The following is a 5,524-nucleotide window of genomic DNA, read 5'->3' on the forward strand; positions in this document are numbered from 1 at the left end:
AGAAAGAAGGAAGAAAGAAACAAAGAGAGATTGCAGAGAGCAGAAAAAAGATGAGGTGGGAGAAACATTTTGCAGGCAGCCTTTCAGTCAATCATAATCTCCTGGGTGTTGGATGTGAGCAAAAGAGTGCAATTTTGCAGTGGTTATCATTATCATCACAGCTATAATCATAATCAGGGTAATTCCTGTGTGGCGAGATGGAAAGGCGGATGGCAAAGGGTGATGGAGGAGTATAAAATGTCAGACAGGAGGTACAAGGGCATTACCGAGTGTAACCATGGGGAAATGCACGAGAGAGACAGCGATACAGTAGGCGGATGAGAGCAGAAGAAGGACAGGGGTGTAGCAAACAAAGACACTGCTTAACTGAACATTAGCCTCTCCTAATTAAATCAGACAACCACAATTACCAGCATTACAGACCCTGCGTACTGTGCGAGCAGTTTTCAGGACATGAAAGCGCAATGGCGATGTGATGAAAGAAAAATATAACAAGTATTTTTATCACGCTGTAGCAAAGGAAGAGAAAAAAAATGACACTGTTGTGACTGCCCAATTTTTACTCATTTCATACAGCTGCGGCTGCCTGCTGTTTAGCTGCTGCTCCCACCGCTATCAAATGATAAAAAAATCAAAATAATAAAAATAATTGCAGCTAATCAGCGCCACGCTTTCTTTGACATATTCCTGCAACTTGGATCATGAGCTGGAACCTAATGTGCAGAGTGACAACAGAGTTTTGTAGAAAAAAAGGGTTTTATTTAAATTTTAAGTGAAAACACTGCTCAGAAAAATTAAGATAAAATAAAGGAACACTTTGGAAACATATCACATCTCAGTGGGATAAAAAAGAAATCATGCTGGATATGTACAATGATATGGACTGCGTAGTATGTTAGGAACGCGCACTTTACTGGAAATTCATTGCATCGACTGAAAATGATTCACTCAGTAGTTTGTTTGACCCCCCGCATACTCGTATGCATGCTTGACAACTAAAAGAGCTTCTCAGGCAGCAGTTGAACTGCAGGGTCAGGCATTATATGAATAATCTTGAACTGTGAATCATTTAAAGCTACTCTGAAAGAGTCTGTTAAATATGTAATATTTATTAGACTATTAACTGTAGTAATATCGAAAATGAGCATTACATGATCCCTTTAAGTGACGCACAGTACAAAATCTTCATGTGCTTTGTCACACGAAACCGCAGCGCACAATACAATACTTTATCAAACTGAACCGGAGAACTTTCAAGGCCATCCCTCTAAGTGCAGCGTAATGAATCACAGTATAATAATTACTGACAGTCAGAAATTATGGCTGTAGTAAAATAGGCCAAATAGGACTTAATTGGAAAAGTGGGAAATTAAAATGAGAGGCAGAGGATTGAGTGTGTGCCACCGAGAGGACAAGAGAGGAGAGTCGGCAGAACCTCAATTAGGAAGGTAGTTTCATCAACTCCGGAGACTGTAACGCAACAGAGAAGTGAATACTTCACCCACCAGGGGGGCTTTAAGGATATCTGCAGGAATACATACCGAATAGTAAGGTACATGCACATCTACACGGATGGCAGATTTTAAACAGCACTGGTACACAACCTGGAAACAGTTTTAATTGCTAGATTTGTAAGACATACGAAGAAAATAAAAGTTTTTTATCAGCAAAGAAACTCTTCTAAATAAATAGTTCTTGACAAGAGACATACAGTGTAATAAGGAGCTTACTAAAGAGCATATCAAGGTAGCAGCAGAATAAACACCTTGCCTCAGTCTTACACAAACCATAGTCGCAGACCTTATGTGGCCTGAATCAAAATAGTCTTTCACCTTGACAAACGTTTGGCTCTATTCATGGCGGCTGCACCAGTAATTTCAATCCAACACTGGCTGGGAGCCAAAGTGGTCAGGTGCTGGTAGCTTAAGTTCATCCTGAAAGCACAGCCGGTGTGACCCAGTTGCTGGCGCAAAGATGTTTTTCAGTTCTCTTTTCTATTTGGCTCTCTGCGATGACAATTGGTCTGGGCAGTGATGAAGACACAAAGAGAGGGAGTGAGCGAAACAGCTAGTTATAGAGCTGTTTATTATTTCACCAAGCAGCTGCTGCCAGCAGATGTTAACCCCCCTGACCACAGGGCAAGTTTTAGAAACATCCACTTGAGAAAGCTTCCAGGGATCCAGCCAGTAAGAGCTTCACAACAGGGAGCCACAGTAATGTCTCGAATTTGAGACTGGAGAAACTCTGAAGAAATGACGAGTGACACTACTGCTACTCAACCTGTTCAAAAAAATATGATGTGATGCACCAGAAAGCGGAGAACTGCATCTACTTTGGTCATAATTTGACTAGGAAACTTCTTTATTAAACATTTCATGCCCAGCAATTGTCTAAAAATAACTGCAAGTTGCATTTTAATAGCAGATGCAGCCTGGTTCTGAATCCTTCAGGGTGGAAATTGTTCAATTTGGCAGAAAGCTGCTTATGATGAGATTTATACATCACTGATTCAGCTGCAGAAACTAGTTTAACCACCATTGTTTTTATTAAGTTTTAGCATTTAGCAAAAATGTCCTTTCAAGTTAAAGTTGTGCCATTCAGCTGCAAACAACCCATTTCAAAAGGTCAAAGTTTTACTTTGAAGGTGAAGTCTCAGTCCCAGTCTCAGTGTTGCAGACAAGTGGGAGTGTTCTCTACTAAGAACCTCAGGTGTCTGCTTCAATTTGTTAGAAAACAAAGCCCTTGCAAGGAGGATTTTGATGCAATAGTTTAGACCTCTCTCTTTGCTCTGCAACTTATTCGGGAATAAAGATTTTTCCCAGATGGTGACCAGCGGTTGCGAGGAGTTGTCAGCCAGTCTTTAAGCCTGTGTGACTGAGAGCTAACTTGTGCATAAAGAATATCTGACCAGTTCTGAGTGAACAGAAGAGCTAAATTGGACAGTTACCTCAAATCTATCATTTCCCTGCAACTTCAAACCACATAAACTTTTTGCAACTAAGTTTATTTGAGACAAATATTTGTTGCCAATTTTTTCCCCTACAATATTTATTTCTAATCACTAGCCAGCCATGTGGCACTTTTTAAAACTCTTCATTATTCATTATTCATAATTATTCATTGGTGAGTCTCACAAAATCCAACCACAGATACGACTTTTTGTGATCGTTGAAACTCGTTGAAATTTATGCACAGGCAAGGTACGTATCTGACATGTGAAACAAACGGAAAACAAAACACTCCGTTCACAGGGAGATGATGAATATGAAATGAGAAAGAATTTGGATTTTTAAAAAGTAAACAAACAAAAAAAAACAAAACATAATGATGTTAATAATCCCTGTGTGTGTGTCTGATGTCATTTTGAGATTTTTCCCACATTTGAAAAAGCAGAGATTTGATTTTGTCTTAAAATTTCCTACATTTAGCTGGCATTTTGTAGACCTTTTAAAATTTATAATAGAAAAGAATACAGATCAGAGACTTGGACAAGGTAAGTATAGCTTTTTTTTATGACATCATCAAGTTGAGTTAAGTTAAGTCTGCTGTAAAGAGTGAGCAGTCATCATGCTCTAAAGATCTGAAGAGCTCTCTTAGCCCTTCAGGGAAAAAAAAAGTCATGGATGTTTAAAAAGATTCAAATTATTAGTTAATTTTCAAAATCATTCCACTGTAAGATGAAGCATCTGAGTCAGATATAGATTTCAAATCGCTGTCAGTCTGTCAAAGACTGGCTTCAGCAAATACAACCAAGAGCAGGATTTGCAGAACACCTGTTGGAGTCAAAGTGCATGAAAAACCTTCACTGTCCATAAAGAATATTGAAGTGTGTCAACAAAAGTCCCACTAAATAAATAAAGAAATCCCTGCATGTGTATCTTTGTGTCTGGATGAAACATAAAATGATATAACATTAATGTAATTCACACGATCAGTGCAAAGACAGCTGTGCCCCATCTGGAGAACAACACTAAAGTGTTCCTGAAAGACATCGAACAACGTGGAACTCAGTAAGCACTGAAAACTGGAAATTGCTTATCACACCAGTACAAATGCTGTGCATGAGCACCATGAGAAAGGTTTTGGCATAAGCCCTATCTCTCAGAGGTTCTGGGTGATTGAGGTGTAAGGTAATTTGAGTTTGGATAATCCCACACAGTCAGTGTGAAGTCTGGATGAGTAATTTGATGATACTGAAGTAGGTGCAATCAGCAGCGCTGGAGGGCAAGTAAATAGGCAGATTTAAAACAGGCACTAGTCTAATCCTTTGCTGTGGATAGATGAATCAAAGAGCTGTTGTCACAGTAACAATTCACATATTTGGCACAGACCGCTCGCTGCTTTTTGAGAAAAGAACCTCAAGAGTTTGTTTGCTGGAGAATGGTGGTAGAAATGTTACGGTTTCGTCATTGCCTCAGGGACGGCGAGGATTGCACTGATTCAACTATGAATTCTGCACTGCAGCAGTTTTCTTGAAGATAATATGAGGTCATCTGTTTGAAAGTTGAACCCGAAGATGACTTTTCAAGAGGATAAACACCGATCTAAGCGATTCAACAAATGCATTAGGGCATGGCTTGAATGAAGAAAGAGAGGGTTATAGAATGACCTGGTAAAAACCCCAAACTGCATTTCATTAAAATACTCTCAGGGTTTTTTGAAAAAGGCAGAATGTGAGAGAAAACCTGAGGAGATGTCAGAAAAGTCAACAATTAACACACATTTTCTGTCATGGCTGTGTTTACAAGATGACTCGGTGTTCTCCCGTAACTGACAACCGAAGGAACCGCGATTATTATAACTGGATGTACTGTGTGATAATTTGATTGACCTCAATTTATGCACTTGACAGCTGAGTCATGCACAAACATATTATTCAATGCTAAAATTTGCATTTACCAAACATTTCAGTATATATTTAAAAATATTTGCAAGTAATTATATTCGTAAAATGACAAAGACACACTTTTATAAATTTAGTTAGAGAATTGGGATACCACAGATATTTGGTGTGGATCTGATACCAAATAAATGGGTGGCTAATATTGCCAAAACTGATACAGGTACTATTAACTTGTGCAGGCAGTTTATGTAGGGGAGAGCAGTGGGTCATGACTCGCTGTGCTTTTTGTTTTCCACAATAATGACATAATATATAAAAAAAAATCTGCCTGTCTCTAAAGCACTTTGGGTTAGCTTCTATTGTCTAAATGTGCTGGTGGCTATAAATAAAATAGATGTGGCAGTCAACCTTCAGAAGGTTAAACCCCCCCGAATATAACACATTTCAGTGGGATACATACTGAACTTAGAGGACAGAAACAAAGTATCGATTCTATCCTGCTTTATTTGATACCAATGCCAATGTTGATATTGATGATCTCAATATTTGTATCGATCCGCCCTGTTCTAAAATCAGTACTTGTATTTTTTGCTATCTATCTATCTATCTATCTATCTATCTATCTATCTATCTATCTATCTATCTATCTATCTATCTATCTATCTATCTATCTATCTATCT

The sequence above is a fragment of the Haplochromis burtoni genome, unplaced genomic scaffold (assembly GCF_018398535.1).
Source record: "Haplochromis burtoni strain Fernald_Lab_line unplaced genomic scaffold, NCSU_Asbu1 Contig_265, whole genome shotgun sequence".
NCBI lineage: Eukaryota > Metazoa > Chordata > Actinopteri > Cichliformes > Cichlidae > Haplochromis > Haplochromis burtoni.